This window comes from Staurois parvus, unplaced genomic scaffold (genome assembly GCF_062004578.1).
Source record: "Staurois parvus isolate SC_StPar_1 unplaced genomic scaffold, SC_StPar_1.0 ptg000131l, whole genome shotgun sequence".
In the NCBI taxonomy this organism is placed as follows: Eukaryota; Metazoa; Chordata; class Amphibia; order Anura; family Ranidae; genus Staurois; species Staurois parvus.
This window is the reverse complement of record NW_028317927.1, coordinates 2,559,605-2,579,739: the sequence shown is the minus strand read 5'-3', so window position 1 is coordinate 2,579,739 and position 20,135 is coordinate 2,559,605. Positions and strand designations below refer to the sequence as shown.

Sequence of the window (20,135 nt, the reverse complement as noted above, 5' to 3'; positions counted from 1 at the left end):
ATTTAATCATTAAATTCCAATTTAACCATTTAAAACTATTACCATGATATTCACTATATTTTGCTCAAATTAGGCAGTAACAAAACATAAAATAAATGCTGCACACTGATGACATAATATCTTTAGAACAAGTTTATTCATGGTCTGTAAGCGGATAGTCCCTGCCTGTATTCAAACCTCTCTATGCATTTCTCACTAATAGGGCTTAACTGCAGAGATGGGGTGGCCAAGACATGGGGACATACCTATAGCAACATATAAAACAATCAAAATGTCTACATTTAAACAGGCATAAGGAATATCAATCAATAAACATGCACTCACATATTATTGAAGTTACCTGTCTTGAGCTATGTCATATTGAGCAAAAACATTAAAATGGCTTGCAAATATTAAATATACATTTGTTGTATGATCCTAATGTTGCCATAAAAAAACAATAAACCAGTAAATACTTTTCCATATGACAAGACTAATACATCTCCAAAAATTATGTCTAAATCACCTAATATTACAATCAGGTATTTCTATGGCCTCGTTATGACAAAAATAAAATTCCAAAAATTTCCGTGAACTATTCCCCGCTATTCCCGTTCTTAAAATGTGAACATTTCTAAACATCCTTCTGTCTTCTGTCAGAAACATGAAACATAATACTTATTGTATATTGTTTAAAGTATATATCACTCATATGGAACCTACAGGTCCCACAGGTATAAACAGTCATTTTATGCAATTTCAGAACAAAATAATTAAAACAGTTTAAAAAAAACTCCTCCCAAGGTAAAAGGAAACAAATAAATAGAGGAGAGAAAAGAAAGGAAATGGTAAAAAGAGGGGAGGAGAGGGATATGCCCTGATTATTGTAATAATGAGGTATAGGAATATCGGATTGTAGCATGGGGAGTTTTAGATCATTTTTGAACATGTATTAGTCGTGTCATATGGAGAAATATTTACTGATTTAGTGTTTTTATTTAGATGGCAGCATTAGATAACAAAGCACAATATTTGCATGTCTGCTTAAAGGTTTTATTCAGTATGACATGGCTTATGTAAGTTCATATCCTTTTCAAGCTTCAGCATTTAGGAACAGAAAACAAAAATGTTTTTGTAGAGTTTTTGGGAGTGTTTTTCCGGCAGAAAAAGAGCTGAAAGCTCCTAAATGCTACTAAAATGTTCCTAACAGCTTTATTCTAGCTTTTTTCCCCCTACATGTACTGTACAAAAGCTAATAAAATGCTAACACTCCTAAACACTACTAATATGCTATTACCAGCCTTTTTATCCAGCGTTTTTTTGCTTAAAAGTTTGCTAGTGTGCATGGAGCCTAAAATGCTACTACAAAACACAAAATGATCTGCACACCAGAGGGTTAATTAGTTCTACTATTATTTACAGTCTTGAAAGTTAGCTCTGCACCTTCAAGCCTCCTGACATGCTCTGTCTTATCAACATTAGAAGTTCTAAAACTGGGAGTTCACAGACCTTTAACAAAACAGCAGAATGTGTTTTATAGGAAGTGAAATGGTTGGAATTAAGACGAGAACTTATAAATGTGAGGCCATGGTATTCTCCCAGAAAGGATTGAAAAGACATGGGCACACAATCAGGGGAATTGACTAAGCTTTCTGTGTCATTATAATGGCATGCTTGGGACATACTCAAAACCTGACTTAGTCAGGGAAAATTCCTCCCTGGATAATGCAGAGGAGAGAGCTATGTCACACAAAGCTAGGAAAGATTCAGAGGAGCATGTGGACTAAAGCAAAGGACAACCACACAGGCTCCAGGAAGAGGAATGCTGTCAACCACCGTAGAGCTGTTAGTGGATCGTGAGCTGGAAAGGCCCACAGGACAGGTGCCCTAGTACATATGCTCTGCCATACTGCTAGTATTGAAAAGTGAGATATTCCAGTGAGATATTCTACTTTCAGAAGTAGAAAGGTTATGTGACTCAATTCACTCTAGAAAGCAATCTGTGGACTGATTCTGATACCCTTGTGAGGAGTCAGTGGTAATCATTTTCAGGCCAAAGGTGGAAGAGGCAGAGAATTAGCACAAGGCAGCGTGGCTCAGAAGCACTAATGTTGCAGCCATGTTCCACAGAGTCCTTTTCAAACATTTATTGTGTTAAAGCACAAAACTTCAAAGCATCAGCACCTATTGGAGAATAGCAAGAGACCAACAGCACAATCCCAGGAGTGTGTCACACCTTAAAGAATGGTGTAGCACCTACCCCTCAGTGTGCCTGTGACACTAAATTGTCTCAACACAGATTCTGCAAAGTGTTAACCCCTTTGGCGGATAAAACCTGGAGGCAGAGTACACATGCCAGGCCTCATAGAAAAGGAGGCAAGTTCCCCAATACCGCAGTGATCTGGAGAGGGCCCTGTGGGCTAACAGTCCTAGCAACAAGGTGCCTGAAAGTGCTAATGCAAGACCCTGTGGGAAGGTCATGTGGGAAGGTCACATTCCAGACAGTCTTTGCCCTGTTGGTGGGCAAACTCCAAAGGAGTTTTTAGGGAAACAATGATGTCAGAAGGATATATCTGGATTTCTATAGAGCTCTGTATACAAATACAGTGCAATGGGTGCCTGGAGACTGCCAGAAGCAGAACTCAATAGTGTCCAAAAGTTACCTTACAGGCAGGCCCAGCATCTTTATCATGTCAGGGTATTTACAACTTCCAAGGCAGCACCGAGGATCAGCCAGTTCAGAAAACTGCAAATTAAGGTCTCTTGGCTCTGTAGTTAATAAATCACCTTGACTGAAGAAACATTTCTTCAAAGAAATGTTTTCTGCTTTTCTCTAAAAAAGAAAGATGTCCATTCTCCTGGAACACTAGCAAGAAACTGAGGGATACTGGCAGTGGAAGTGGTTACACTGGCTGACTTTGTGCTTTTTTTTGTCCAGCTCTCTTGCAAGCGGTGGTATTACCCATACATCTCAGAATTCCTTCAAGAAGGATTAAAGACATTTCTTCAACGCCTTTCCATGTACTGAGTAACACTGGATAGAACATAGAACACTATGATTTGTCAAACAAATAATGGTATTATATTCTGATATTCAGTCATTTAAAAAAAGAAAATGTTTTCTTAAACACATTTTAGAACTCTGCAAATCATAGTTTATAAAAAGGAGTAGGACATTCATAGGACAAAGTCTACAGACCCATGCCAAGTGAAGAGAATGAAAAAATGTATTAAGTTAGTCATAGGACAAGTACTGGTGGAGAACTCACGTCTAGCCCCTACTTTCAGATAAAATAGCTAGATTCAAGCTGACAAAATGGGTCACTAGTGGTCATTCATCATGGGAGTTCAGAATGAGGTCAGAGTCTGGGGAAATTAGATGGAGAAGATATGAAGAATAAGAGTAATAAAACAAGCTTAAAATGAGCTAGGGTAAGAAAGACAACTGTTAACTCTGGTTAACATAATACAAACAAAAAAGTGGTGTGTTATATTATGCTTATGTGTGTCTGCACTGTACAGTTATTTAGACATCTCAGAGCGACTGTGTCGAGTATAAATATAGTATATAGCACAGTATTGTTTTCCTAAAATGTTAGCTGTTCATAGGTTATCATTGGCATCAAAAATCCAAAACACAAAGAAAAAGTGTTTTGCTTTAGAAATGTAAGAAAACAAATTTGGAATCATTCTTGTGGCCAACTGTACATCCAGGACTACTTTTTTTAGCACATATAATGTTCAGTATATATTTCCACAAATCATACTTACATATACATCAAGTTTGTTAGATAACATCAGTGCATAATGCAAAGCAATGCTTCTACATAGTAGAGGCAGCAAAAGAGTACAATCAATAAAATCAGTCAGGGTATGGTGAGGTGGGCTTAAAGCAGCAAATTACTAAATAAGTTGAGAAGCACAGTGGTGCATCCTTAAAACAGATCATAATTGCTAATAACCACACAAGATTATACCAACACCATCACCAACACACTTGACACACAACAAGCCTTTAATATCACTTTAACATAATATCATGTTGAATAACCTGAAACTGGTAAACAATAAAAGTATCAAGGGAAGATGGAAGGTCAAGAGAGGAAAGAAAGAAAGAAAAAAAGAGGAGGTGGGAGAAAGAAGGAGAACAAGCAAAAAAAGAGACAAGACCTCTGCAACAAACTTTATTAGATGAACTATATTAAATCCACAAAGTGTACTTACTTTCAAATCTAGTTTGTGTATTATTCAGTATGCTCATTATCCTATCATTGACCATAACCTAATTCATGTTTTTAGACAATATTCCAGAGGAATTAAGGATTTAAAGTGATACTAAAGCCGTGTTTTTTTTTGTAAATAACAAACATGTCATACTTACCTGCTCTGTGCAGTAGTTTTGCACAGAGCTGCCCCTATCCTCTTTCTTCTTCCTTTAGATCCTCCTCCTCAAGCAGTGCCCTCAGAGAAAGCTGCTTGACCTGCATCCTGCTCCCCGCTCTCTTCTCATTGGCTCACTGACTGATGGACTGTCTCAGCCAATGAGGAGGGAGATTCCCCATACAGCTGAGGCTATTGTGAAGATTGCTGGATTGGAGGGGGCTCAGAACTGGGGAGCTGGTGGGGCCACTGCACAAAAAAGGTTTTTTTACCTCCTTGCATAGAATGCATGAAGGTGAAAAACCTTGAGCCTTTGCAACTACTTTAAGCCATCATCTGGCAACTGCAATTCTAGTAACCAAAAAGAAGTTCAAAATAAAGTCTACTAGTTCCTCTGGAAACATTCATAAAGTTACAGCAAAGCAACACGAGGACTTTTGACCAGGGTCAATGTAAAGATAAGCATATACAGTATATTCTAATACAAAACCTCTGAACTTTTGAGCATGACTATAATATATGGAACATAGTACCTTCAGCAAAACAAATCCAAAAAGCATTCACAAGAGACCTGAGGAGCAAATCTTCCTATTTTGGTAGAGGCTAGGTAGCACTGAAGCATAAGCTTTTCATTTTCCTCTACTAATGTTTTAACAGAAACTTTTGGAGGAACTCAGACACTTTATACCATTCTAATAGTTCAAAAGTTTTGCTGAGTTTCTTTTCCCAGAGGGTCATATAGAACAACTTTTAAAATGTAGTAGAGTGTATATGGTGGTTATATGATCAGTATATTTTTAAATAGCATTTCCAATGGCTTCCACATGGGGCCTGATTTTTGTGAAGATAGTTGCTGCTGCAGAAGTGATTGAATTTGTATAAATCTGAATAAATCTGCTTGAGGAAGTCGGTATTGACGTTTGATAAATTATAGGGTATCAATGCCTTTGTGGGTAAAGTCAACTCCAATGATATTAAAACCTTTGTTCTCCCACTATTGAGATGAGTAGAAGACCAGTCCTGGTAGAAAGCTGGAGCTATTAAACAATAGAGCTAAAAGTGTATGTGGTGATCATAAGTTGAGTATGGTGTGTAATCTGTCTGCATCAGGGAATATGGCAATGAAGGGAACAAAAAGGGAGGGCCAAAATGGGCAAGATCAACATTAAAAGGTGAAGTTTTTTTGGGGGGTAGGGATACAGCACTAAACATAATATTTATATGTAATGGTGTCCACCTCATTACTTGCTGGCTATTGCATCTTGTTATAATTTTCCCTTTGATGCTGCCTTCATAACTGCCAGATATTGATATACTCCGGAGCTTTGAGAATTAACAACTTCTATTGCTAGTCTAAAAAGTTGTGCCACTTGCCCAACTTATCTAAGAAGGAAGCACTGAAGGGAAGATTTTAACAAGAAGCAGCCTGCAGGAACTGTGATACACAATTACATACAACTAATGTGTTTGGTGCTGTATTTCCCTTTTGACCATAACTCTTTCCCCTCTATGTGTTAGGAAACAATTTTGAAAAACTGAGCATGTTTTCTGCATTCATCTTTCCCCTCAAAACTTTCTTCTGACACTGAAATCATGAAGCCAGATTACTGCGAGGCCAAACACAAAAAGGTTTCTATTAACCAAGTCTTCAGTCAGCTCCACAACAGCCAGAGTTCATTTAAAAGGGGTAATAATACTATTTATCTAAACCTGGGACAGTTAACCATCTCATGGGTAGAGGATGTTATGCAATTACAATAAATGGTTTATAATATTATGTATTATAGTGAACACTGTCCACACAGCAGTTTGTTGAAGTTGCAACCTTTGGAGCAGATGGATGATCTGCTATATTGGAAGCATTCCCTAAGGTGGTCAACTTATCTGATAAATGGGCATATTATAATATTCAGCTAATGTAACACTACCAAAAGCTGTCAGTGACTGAAGGTGAAGTCTTGACTTATTTATTTTTGGTACTTTATTCTTTATTAGCGCAGTCAATTTACACAGCACTTTACATATATTATACATTTACATTCACATCAGTCCCTAACCTTCAAGGAGTGTAAAATCTATGGTCCCTAATTCACATTCATACACACACTAGAGTCAATTTACATACCAGCATGTTTTTGGAGTGTGAGAGGAAACCGGAGTACCCGTAGGAAACCCACGCAGGCCAAGGGAAAACATGCAAACTTGAAGCAGGTGGTGCCATGGCTGGGATTCAAGCCAAGGACCCTAGTGCTGCCAGAAGGAAGTGCTAACCATTTAGCCACTGTGCTGCCTGGGACCTCTCTGCTGCCAGAATACACCGATCAGCCTACTGGTTGCATATGATGATCGAACACAAATTTTCCAAAAGGCAACTGGAGGAGGAAAAACTGACAAATAACAGAACCTTTCATCTTCTTTCATGTAATCCTGACACAACCGTTTTATGATAGTTTATTGAGTGTCTGTAGTCAGCAATGAGCTTAGACATGAGAAAGAATGATATTACAGTCTAACACTCAGCCTGACAATACTGCTCTGAAAAGGAGCATAAAAAAAGAATCATTGAAAGCTAGAGCTACCCTATCCTAAGAATTAGAGTAGAGATTCAACATATTACAGCTGCCCAATAGTGAAGGGTTCTTTTTAAGAGATACTTTACATTAGCCGAATCTGCATTTAAATGTTCAGCACTACTTTACAATATCTTCTCTAAAAATACTTTTTGACAAAAAACTTAACAGAAAGATAAATATGATGCATTATTATTATTCATGATCTCAGGGAGCAGAAGGCAGGTATCTAACATTTATTTAATAGAAATGGCACCGTAATCTTGTTTCCAACATCTGCCGCAGTGAAGGTATATAAGTATAAACGCGGCAAAAAACAGACATTTTTGCATTATTTATTGTCCATATGTCTTCTCTGCTGTTCAGAATTTATAAAGGCCCTTGTTATTATGGAGCCCCAGGCAATCAGAACAAATAATAACACAAAACACTGCAAGCATTTCATAAACAGAATTGTCCTTGTTACACACCATGCTGTTACATTTTTCTTGGGCAACTATTAAACCAGATAACATGTCTGCTGGCAATGACACACACTTCAGCAGCTAATACAAATATGAGATTTTAGACTGGAATAAAAAGATGCTTCCATTTGTTTTGCTTACAATGGAGGTATTTGGATTTGAGGGTATTTGACTTATAAAAATAAAAGAGAGCTGCCAGTCTGTTTCCAACAAATCACTTACAGTACCCACCGTACACATCTATTTCCCAGTCTAGTAATAATACTGAACCGTACTGCAGTCAGCATCCTTACAGGATGAAATTACTATAAATGAAAACAACAACTTGTGTTTGTATACCTGATATGGAATAGCTCACAGTCAGGTTGTGTTTAGTGTACAGCAAAACATCCACTAAATCAAAGTATCATTGTCTTCCCAAACAAGCAGATACTAATTATAAGCTAAAGTTGCTCTCGTGTTTGGTTCATGCTGGAGTATGCCAGGATAGTAAACCCTCACCTTGTAAAACAACACATTCAGTTTAAAATAGAGATGAAAGTTAAAACGTGTCTACACATATAAAAAAAAATTATAAATACCTTTTTCCCCTTTTTTATAATTGATCACATACCCTCTGGTCTGCATAAGAGCTAGGGGAGGAGAAACAGCAGCACACTGATCTTCCCACTGAATGGCTGTGCAGGGGAGGTGTGTCTGCACAAGTCTGATCATTGGAAGAGAGCAGAATGAGTTCCCAGCACAGCTAGAGAACTGACCACGCTGTGCTCTCATGCCTAGTGTAGTCAGTTGTAATAGGAAAGCAGAAGAACTGGCAGGAACACCAGGGATTTTACTCAAAGGAAGCAATACAATGAGAACAGGATACTTTTTCATACAAGCACACGGTACAGCAGGCACATATCAGGTATATGAAATGTTGGGTTTACATATTAGCTCCAGGCCATTTCTGGCACTTTTTGTTTACATTTTAAAATTAGTATTTTTGGCTAAAAAATATCTTAGAACCCCCAAACATATTTTTTAAAGTAGGGGCCCTAGATAAAAGATGGTTTTTGCACTTTTCTTTATGTCACACGGTATTTGTGCAGCGGTTTTTTAACTGCAATATTTAGGAAAAAATACACCTTTTTGAATTTTATTACAAAAAACACTATACATAACCCATTCTTTGTAAAATATAAACGATGATGTAAAGCCATGTATGAAACAAAGAACAAAAAAGTGAGCGCTTTAGAATGGACAAGCAGCTGAAACACACAGGACAACCAAAAATCCCCACATGAATATAAAATATAAAGTGCAGCGCTAAAATGGTGACATAAATTATGAGAAAGGGATATGGATAAAAATAAAGTAAAAAAATGAATCAAAATATAAGAGGAAATAGGTCCCAATGTAGAAAAGTCCCAGTAAAGGTGACTTCAGGCGGCCGTACACACTGACCACAGGTGCATGCAATATGGCAGAGATGGAGTTCAGGACGTAGTCATCATGGAAACAAGGGAGGTAGATGCAATCCCTGGATCAGTGAAGATCCTCAGACCAAAGCAGCACAGGATCCACTAGACAGCAAGGAAGAAATCACAGCTCCACCTGAGAAAACCACCACTCCTCCACTGCACATCAACGATATCTAGGAGGAGCTAGTTTCTAACTGCAAAACAGCCCGGATTTTGTAAGTGCCTCTCCAATGTGGAACAATAGTATCAATTCCAATGAATCCAAAAGGGAGGGATCTCTCCCATGATGGCGTGTCTCTTCAAGGTCTCCAGTCGCAGTATCTGACCAAATACACCATTCAGAGGCTGGTAAGCACCACTAGTGTCTCCTCTACCTAGTATTTTTCTGGGGGGATCTGGGGTGTATGAGACCCTAATTCCCTCCTCTGCACTTGAAAGCATTTACAACAGCAACATTTAATTTTTAATGCTTTCAGATTTTTTAAAATGGCGCCAAAAGTTTCCGAGATGTCAGGTCATCGCTTCCAGTTTACAATAAAAGAGAGCTGATCAAAGTCAATTTTGATGGGATGGGAGATCCCGAGAACATGGCGGGAGGGGGGGACATCCCCTCCCACTGCTTGTACAAGCAATTGAGTGGCTAGTCGCTGCTCTGATTGCTTGTATAAGAGAGGCGACCGCTGACTGTAAAAAGCAGTACAAGGGTGATGCCTGCAGCTGAAGGCATCACTCCGGTATAACCATAGAAAGTCCAGCAACATACGGGTATATTGCTGGCCTGGAAGTGGTTAAAAAATTAATTTAACCACTTGACCTCCAGAGGATTTACCCCCCTTAATGACCAGGCCTCTTTTTGCTACTCGGCGCTGCACTAATTCAACTGATAATTGCGCGGTCATGCAATGCTGCACCCAAACAAAATTTACGTCCTTTTTTCACACAAATAGAGCTTTCTTTCGGTGGTATTTGATCACCTGTGTGCTTTTTATTTTTCACGCTATAAACAAAAAAAGGCCAAAAATTTTGAAGAAAAACAATATTTTTTACTTTCAGCTATAAAAAATATATAGTAAACTCAAAGTTGGTTATAAATTTAGGCCAAAATGTATTCTGCTACAAGTAATCCCAATAAGTGTATATTGATTGCTTTTTGTGAAAGTTATAGCGTCTACAAACTATGGTATAGATACTGCAATTTACGCCATTTTTTTGCTATACAGCGCTGCGCTAGTTTAACGGACAATTGCGCGGTCATGCAATATGGTACATAAATGAAATTTACATCCTTTTTTTCCCACAAATTGAGCTTTCTTTCGGTGGTATTTGATTGTTGCTGTCAGGCCTAAAGAAAATGGAACTTAAAGACATTTGCTGGAGGACACTACCTTAAGAAGCTGGGATGGAAAAGGACTCTTTCGCTGAAGATTGTTGCAGACAAGTTGGCTGGAGAGCTGTCTCTGAACAGGACCTATTACCTAGAGCTCCAGGTGTGCCTGGCTTTTTGTGAAGCTTTCAGTGAGCTTACATTGTAAATTTACTTTCATGAGAAATAAAATAGCAAAACAAACAAACAAACACAAACAATATAGCATATAAAATTGCTACATATGCCATATTGTGATTGAATGTTATTAAAAACGGACCTTTCCTTTTCAATCTGCAGTGCTGTAATTTTCAGTATGAGAACCAAGAGGCCTTCTGTACACAGTTGGTGTACAGAACTTCCCCAGAAATGTAATTTCCTGCTTGTGTACCTGGCTCACTGATTTTACCATACATCTACACTAAGATACAAGTCAGATTTTGGGCATCCTCTGCAACAAAAAAAAAGTCTTTTGGTGAGATACCTAAATATTTAAATAAAAAATGATCATTGTAAGCACCCCTGTCAGAGATAAAATGGTTTGTCTCAACCCAACTGCTACATCTGCAGAGCAGCTTGTTCTGTAAAAAAAACAAACAAAAAAAAAAAACCAGACCTACTGGTAGGATCACTGGGTTAAAATGAAAGAAAGCCTAAAAAAGAAAATGCAGCCTTCACATCTAAGAACTGGTAAGCTGGAATATAATGGAACACTTGCTTTTGGGCTTAATACTGCTTTAAGATCTGTGTTTAACCTCCTGCTGATCATGTAATTCAGGCAGGGTGGGCCTTAATGCCAACATATATGTCCTTGATAGCCAAAATTTCTGTGCTGAAAGCGTGCTTACAGTACAATGACTGAGCTGTCACAGACAGCTCCCAGTATCTGTTTCTGATTAGGAGCAGGTGAGACATGCTCCAGAACATGAGACTACTGTGACAGCCAAACTCATTGATTATGTGATCAGGAAGTCCATACCACTCCTCCACTCCCCACTTCCATTAAAATGGAGGCATTCTTTTGTGGTAGCTTATTAGATTGCTGATGGCAGCACAGTGGCTAAATGGTTAGCACTTCTGCCTGGCAGTACTAGGCTTGTTGGTTTGAATCCCAACCACAGCACCACACACCTGGAGTTTGCATGTTCTCCCTGTGCCTGCGTGGGTTTCCTCTGTGTACTCTGATTTCCTCCCAAACTCCAAAGACATGCTGGTAGGTTCATTGGATCCTGTCTAAGTTGGCCCTAATATGTGTATGTATGAATGCAAATTAGGGACCTTAGATTGTACGCCCCTTGAGAGTTAGGGATTGACATGAATGCACAATATACCAGTAAAGTGCTGTGTAAATTGATGGTGCTATATAAGTACCTGAAATAAATAATTTCAGTCTAGGAAGTTACAAGAACACTGAAATAATGGCATGATAAACAGTTATTTATCTGTATTTGCTAAAAAGGACTTAGCCTGAATGAAAACTAATGCAGCCACGACATCTAGAACTAATAAGTTGCAATATATTATATTTTTTTCTGCTCCTATACAACCTGAAGCCCATGTGAATGGTCTTAGCCGTACTATTTATAATTCAGCTGTGTTGGAGATACACTTTTACAGACACAACCATTCTGACTTTACTGTCTTGGAAATGTATAGCAAATGAAGTGTAATAAATCCACAATCCATTTATAAACTGTAAGAAACACCAATGTGATTAAAAAAACAAAAAAAGCAAGGTTGTTTTCTGAGGCAGCCTAAAAATCAATGGGTAAAGCAGCCAGTGGAGCCAAATTCACTGTTCTTTATTTTACATCAGAGAGAACAATGAAAGATGATAGTTATTTCATGCTACATACAGTATTTCTGTACTGTACACATTTTTTGTCTTAATAAAGCTGAAGACTAGCTTGATATAAAAGACACCGAATCATGCAGTTCTGTAATCCTTAACATATTTAAGTGTTCTTGCATGGCAAGACCACATACCGATATCTCACATATATATTCTTATTATTATAGCCAAATTTACCACCCTAACTCCTCCCACAGTTTTTACACTACATAGACAGTAGTATACTGAAACATGCAGATTGTTCCCGATTGGTGTGCTATTACTTTGTGGAACGTTTCGCCGAATGGTTCACAAAATATCGTCATTTTTGTGGTGAAATTGGTCCCATAGGAATGAATGGTGGAATGTTCAAAACTAGAGTGGGAGCTGACAAAAGCTAGAGTGTGAACTGAAATATCAGGACATGATTTCTAAACTGCCATCACTCCCTCATTTTCAAGCCCACCTACACAAATCTTATATCAAAACGTTCAGCTATCCCTGCTGCCACTAAAAATGTCCACGGCTAAGCCATAGTCCTGATAGTTTTCACAATATGACCATTTGTTTGCAACTTATGCCGCCCATTGACATTCATTGAAACTCCACTCTAGCCACCTCAAATTTGAAGGGCAAATTCTAAACTGCGACTGTGGCTTCATTTTTAATATTTCAGAGACATACTATGCATCAACATGTAGGTCTGGGTCTTGTGATTCTCACAATATAAAGTTCTTCAGTGTAGGATTTATAATTTTTAAACTACAACCGTTTAAAGATGGCAACCGCCAGTAAAGTGAGCAAGTTGGAGGAGTTTGTTTTAACTGCTCTTCTCTGCCTTTGCTGTAGAGTGAGTTGCCATAAGAACCCAGGTGTGTGAGCAGGCAAGAACACGTCACACAGTTTCCCCAATAATTGTAGCTTTTCTAGTATTAAATGTATTTGTGCAAGCAAGCATCTTAATCTGATCTGGTATCAACCTCATGTAGTCTGCTATACAGAAAAGCTCAGAGAGGGTGTGGGAGAAGCAGCACAAGCATCAAATCAGCTGTGCAGCAGTGCAAGAAGCACAATGATGAGGAAACAGCAGAGTGACAGATAGGTGAACTCATCATTCTAATACTTCTCATTCCACTGTCCAGCTACAGGGTGAAAGTGAGAAAGGGACCTGGAAAAGAAAATTAACCACTTAAGCACTTTGACCCCCTTCCTGTCCAGGCCAATTTTCAGCTTTCAGCGCTGCCGCACTTTGAATGACAATTGCGTGGTCACGCAACACTGTACCCATATGACATTTTTATCATTTTTTTCACACAAATAGTGCTTTCTTTTGGTGGTATTCTATCACCACTGGGGGTTTTATTTTTTGCTAAACAAATGAAAAAAGAACAAAAATTTTGAATAAAAAAAAGGTTTTCTTTTTCTATTATAAAATTTTGTGAACAGGTAATTTTTCTCCATCACTGACGTGCATTGATGAGGCTGCACTGATGGGTACTGATAAGCAGCATTGATGGGTACTGATAAGCAGCATTGATGGGTACTGATAAGCAGCATTGATGGGCACTGATGAGGCTGCACTGATGAGGCTGCACTGATATGCGGCATTGATGGACACTAATAGGCAGCACTGAAGGGCACTAATAGGTGGCACTGATAGCTGGCACTGACTGACAGCACTGATGGGCACTGACTGGCAGCACTGATGGGCACTGACTGGCAGCACTGACCCGCAGCATTGATGGGCACTGACTGGCAGCCTTGATGGGCACTGACTGGCAGCCTTGATGGGCACTGACTGGCAGCCTTGATGGGCACTGTTGGGCCTGCACTTATAATCAGGGCACCAATAACCAGTGCCCTGATTATCAGTGTAGATATCTCCTTTCACACTTGCTGATTATCGGCAGCACTTTCCTCATGCTGTGACAACATAAGGAAAGTGCTGCCAATAATCGGAAAATGTGTTTACATTGTGATCAGCTTGATTGGACACAGCTGATCACATAGTAAACAGCCTCTGTGATTGGCCCTTTACTGTGACATGGTATTAGCTGGGTCCAAGGGACACAGCAATCACAAAGAATGCAGTGGGTGCACAGGGGCACAGATCTGGGGGGACATCATATGACGCCCTCCCAGAACTGGTGACCACGTTGTAGCCATCATTTGGCTATAGCATAGTCAGCAAGTGGTTAAACTGTAGCAGATAAAGATTAGGTTCCTTCCATTGTTAGGCAGGGCTGTGCAAATCTCAGGACTGGATGGACAGAAATTCAGATCCTTTAATATGTAGAAGCCCTTGTTTATGAATATCATATGTATATTTTGCTGTCTGCCTGAAGTTTAAATTTAAAGGCCGTCACCCACTTACAAAGCAAACCTACATCTAGTTATTTTATATACATAGCTGAGAAAATGGCAAAACAGAAATGAATTAAGGGTTGCCCAGAGGTATAATTATTGCAGCTAATAGGAGAATTATTATAGGCCCACTGCTTCTTCCATTACCACCATCAAATCTATTCAGCTGTAAAACAATATCTAGCTCACAGCTTGCAATATGCCCTGTTAAATATATGAGAGACTAAAGTACATACAGTACACTGATTTCATTGTAATTGATTACTGAAATTACTGTAGTTCTTTAAAGGGGCAACATCACCATCTAATAAACCATTTTATGTAATAATGCTTTGAAAAAACACATTCATAATGTGTGTTTATGGAAAAAACATGTCTAATATTCACCATTATATCCATACTATGTCTAATATTCACCATTATATCCATACTATGTCTAATATTCACCATTATATCCATACTATGTCTAATATTCACCATTATATCCAATCTATGTCTAATATTCACCATTATATCCATACTATGTCTAGTATTCACCATTATATCCATACTATGTCTAATATTCACCATTATATCCATACTATGTCTAATATGCACCATTATATCCATACTATGTCTAATATGCACCATTATATCCATACTATGTCTAATATTCACCATTATATCTATACTATGTCTAATATTCACCATTATATCCTTACTCTAATATTCACCATTATATCCATACTATGTCTAATATTCACCATTATATACGGCTTCCAGACTCATTCACCTTTCCAACCGCTCTGTTTCCGCACCCCCCTCTGCCAATCCCTTCACTGGCTTCCGATTTGAACGGATCAAATTCAAAATCCTAACACTGACGTACAAAGCCGTCCACCATACTGCCCCGAACTACATCACCGACCTAATATCCAAGTACCACCCAGCACGCACACTCCGCTCCTCACAAGACCTCCTTCTCTCTAGTTCCCTGGTCTCCTCCTCCCATGCCCGCCTCCAGGACTTCTCCAGGGTGTCACCCATCCTCTGGAACTCCCTGTCCCAACCCATCAGATTATCACCTACTCTCCTCTCCTTTAGGTGCACCCTAAAAACCCACCTCTTCAGGGAAGCCTACCCCACCCCCTGCTAACTTGCCGACCTCCTCCACTCTTCCTACCACTCCGTCCCCCACAGCTTTCTCCTCCTATGCCACTATCCCCTCCCTCCTAGATTGTAAGCTCGAAAGAGCAGGGCCCTCGATCCCCTCATGTTTTGCATTGTATTGTTATTGTTCTCTCACATGTTCTGTCCCCCTTTGTAATGTACAGCACTGAGCGAACTATTGGCGCTTTATAAATACTGTATAATAATAATAATAATAATATCCATACTATGTCTAATATTCACCATTACATCCATACTATGCCTAATATTCACCATTATATCCATACTATGTCTAATGTTCACCATTATATCCATACTATGTCTAATATTCACCATTATATCCATACTATGTCTAACGTTCACCATTATATCCATACTATGTCTAATATTCACCATTATATCCATACTATATCTAATATTCACCATTATATCCATACTATGTCTAATAGTCACCATTATATCCATACTATGTCTAATATTCACCATTATATCCATACTATGTCTAATATTCAGCATTATATCTATACTATGTCTAATATTTACCATCAGAGTTAGAGGAGCTGCTGGAAAAATGCCTGAGCCTCCTAGCTGTGAGATATAGCTCTCCAACCAATGTCTACTCTCCCTCCCCTTCTGCCGCAACTCTGAGGGTGAATTCACACTAACTTTGCTAAAATGCACAGAAAATGCATGTACATTTCCATGCATTTTAAAGTGTGTTGACATGCATTTGACATCACATCCTGTGTGTGGAGAATGTTTAAAGTGGGCCCAACACTTTGGGCACACTTTGGGCACACTTTTGTGGGATTGGGCCGCCGCTTTATACCTGTTCTAGCTATTAAAACATGTTTTTCGGCATATTCAGTGATTTTTGCTAATCACTGTACTGTCTCTTTAAATTTGTGAAATACCGGGCTGAGGCAGAGAAATGATCCAATAGGAATTATTGGAACTTTTTGGAAGTCTGGGATCACTATATAAGGATCGGCAGGAATATCATTCAGGGCATTTGGTCAGCTTTGCAAAACAGCTCCCTCGCAGTTATTTTATGAGGTTTTCTGTCACCCCGGGTTCTGGGGGGGACATTTTGCTGAAATTTTTATTTAATTATTGCTTGAGTTCTGATAACTGAGCTGAATTTTGTTCTTTAATGGATTATCAACTTAGGTGAATAAAGATATTATTCATGGTTTTTTATATGATAATTTGTAAACCAATAAAATACCGCGGCCATTTTCTTGTCATACTTGGTTTTCGGTCTAATTACTTACCTGAATTCGGGTAATAGTATCGATTGTTTGTGTGAGTGCGTGCGGCCTACAATCCTAGGAGTGTGATGAGGGAAGACATTTGTATTTGGAGAATTTTTGCGTAGAGATTTCTCCATTTTGTGTAAACAAGATGTCTAGCACAACAGCCCTAATCATTGTGATAGCGCTAGCTATACTAAGGAGGTGTATGAGGAGATTGGAGCAAACAAGAAGACACTATTGGGTACATCCATTGCTGTCACAACATGAAAGTAAACAGCAGTTTTGGACCTTTTGTCTGGATTTTACACTCCCAATCCCCCAAAGATGGCCACTGGTATGGCTGGACAAAATAAATTAAGCAAACTTCTTTTTCCCTTTACTTGTGTTGCATTGTGTTACGCTGCATTGACATGCGTTTTACATGTGTTGACCTGCGTTGTACGCAATGCAGGTAAACACAGCATTGTGGTGTACACAGGACACATAAAAAAACAATAGTTTTTTAGGTGTCCTTGCATTGACCTGCATTTTCCAGCTGCACTAAAATGTGGATCACTGTTCTAGTGTTAAGTGGCCTTGAGAGGCAGAGACAGCGGGCAATTCCGCTGACAAGCTGTGCAGAGAAGTGGCAACTACCCCAATCTATAACTAGGCTTTACAGTAAGGTGTACAAGGAAGGGGCTTAGTACATAACACACAACAGCAAATTTCCCAGCACAAACAAATTAGTCCTGTCTAACAGTTCATGTCAGTGACAGAAGTTTTAGCCTTGGTTCACACCAAATGTGATTTCAAAGTGGTGTGATTTGGTCCGACTTAAAGCGCGACTTCAGAGTAGCACTGATATAGACACAAGTGCGATTTCAGTGCCATGTACCTCACAGTCTAGGCGTATTATATCGCATTGAAGCAGTAAAAAAGTAATGAAATAACTATTTTCAAACTGCGCTACTTGAAATTGCACCTATTAAGACAATGCCATCGAAATATATTAGGTGTGACTTCAGGTGCGATTTGTAAATAGCATGTGGCACCTGAAGTCACAACGGTGTGAACATCTGCAAATATATGTGAAAGCCACAGTGCCTCGTCACAGTGTCTCATATACATAGGAGCCTTGGCGAAGCACTACGGCTTCCACATATACGTGCAAACGAGTGCAACTAAACCCTTTGTTGTTGACATGAAGTCCTCATGCACATTGGACATTTTTACAGCGGCTGTTTTTTACATTTTTTGGTTGGAAAAAAAACCCAGAACTAGTGGGTTTCTAGAAGAGCTTTTTTAGCTGTAAAAACGCTCTAACGCTGAAAAATGCGGTAAAATGCAACAAACTGGCTTTTTTTGAGCAAGAACTATTATTTTTTTTGTGTTTTTAAAAAAACGCTAAAAAATGCAAATGCAGCTAAACGCTAATGCAAAAACACAAAAAAAAAGCGGAAAAACTTTTTTTAAAGTGACTTTACATAGCTACTGCTACCAGCGTTATTAAAACGCCCCGTGTGCATGGAGCCGAACAGTTAGACAGGGCTAATTTGTTTTCTGCAGGCTAGCTGGTATGTGTGCTGGGAAATTTGTTGTTGTTTGTAAAAGACAGAGGGCAGACACAATCATTTGACACTGCTGGAAGTGTCAGGAACACATTCTTGTGAGATTTGGAATCTCAGTATCACAAAGAATGCTAAGGGCCCAATCACACTAGAAAACAGTATGGCAGAGTCGTGCCCCCACGTGGCTTCCCACACTACATTTTAATCGTAATGCCTTTGTGATCTTCTGTGGAGGACATATCAAAGTTAATGACACCCCAAACGCAGGTCGCAAACACAATGCGTTTGTCCGCACTGGAACACATGGTACAAAAGTACCCTGCGATGCAGTTGCCGTGCGTTTCAAAAAGTAGTGCATGCACTGCTTTTGGTGTTGTGCGGTGCAATTTCAGCCAATTTAAAATGAATATGGCTGAAATTGCACTGCACAGAACTGCATTTGAATCTGAAATGGTTTCTGTGCGATTTACATGCAGTTCCTAGTGTGAATGGGCCCTAAGTGTCATCTCTGGTAAGATGCTGAACATGGGATGGACAGGAATTGAATGTACACCTAACTTTTCATTAATATCTATTCCATGGCTTGATTTAGGGCCTGTATCGACGGGGTTTTGGCTTGCGTCAACAGCATCAGTTTGAGACATTGCTGAGATCATTCAGAATTCAGCAGCTGCATTCAACCTGCATTTGACCTCCTTCTCACCTGTACCTGACTTGCTTTGAGCAGGTTTTGCATTCCCATAGACTCATATGTGAATACAAAACCCATCTATGAAGAACCGAAGCCAGTCGGCACAGACCCATACAGTGGTACTTCTTTTCTTGTGTTCAGATTTCATACAAACTGTTAATTGCATACAAATAGAAGGACATCTGTAGTCTTCAGGAACTTCTACGCAAAACTACACATTGAATTTACATAACTGAGCCTCAGAGGATTGTGCAATGGATGCTCATCTTTAATTATGACAATATTAGCATTCAGTATACAGTGACCTATAACTAAATAAAGTGAACTTCATTGGCATTCAGGAAGATCATGAATTTCCCTGGCTTTATGGATGGATTTCACAGCTGCAAACTGAATATTCTGGATAAAAGAAAGTTCTAAACATTGCGCATTTCCCTAAAAGGCTTATTGGCAGTTTCAAACGTTATAGATTTTCTATTGCCTCATTCTCGGAAACGACCAGCTTTTTTGTCCCTGCAGAATTTTCAGAAAAATCCAACTGGGAAATATGCTTATAGCCATTTTCAAAAGAAGACAATTTTCTGAGCTGGCAATGTCATTTTGGGCTGTAATGCGTCAAATCAAATTGCATTATTCATGTCACCAGGGGAACCACAGACATCTACTGTTTCAGAAATTCAGAAGCTGACAAGTGATAACAGCACAAATGGCTCAGACTGCTGTCTGGTGGAAGCAGTAACTAATGATTCGGGGTTGTTATGCTAAGGGAAGAAAATACATCTTCTAAAAATAATGTGTGGTAGCTGCAAACTGAAAACAAGGAGACTTGTATTTAAATTAGTCATTATGAAAGCAAACTGACAAGAAAATATCATGTTGAATCTATAGGGCACCTCCTTCATTTTGATAATGTGACAGATGAAATGTGCAGGAACAGTCAATGCAGAGTAATAGTAATGCAGGTCCAAGTGTCCAAATTGCAGTATGCCACAGCAACCGATGAGCATTCAATCATTACTGATCTACAGCAAGGCGAAGAAAGCCAAATTGGTGTCTGGTTCTCCTTAGGCAGCTA

General features: G+C 39.0%; 1 protein-coding gene and 1 long non-coding RNA gene across 2 annotated transcripts in view; one reads left to right on the top strand and one right to left on the bottom strand.

Annotated features, from left to right (window-relative positions):
• Window positions 1-20,135, bottom strand: part of SLC9A9 (solute carrier family 9 member A9) — a 931,015-nt gene that overhangs the window by 585,467 nt on the left and 325,413 nt on the right. The gene's annotated exons all lie outside the window — the stretch shown is intronic.
• LOC149466330 (uncharacterized) overlaps window positions 1-20,135 on the top strand; it is a 140,039-nt gene that overhangs the window by 111,831 nt on the left and 8,073 nt on the right. The window lies entirely within an intron of this gene.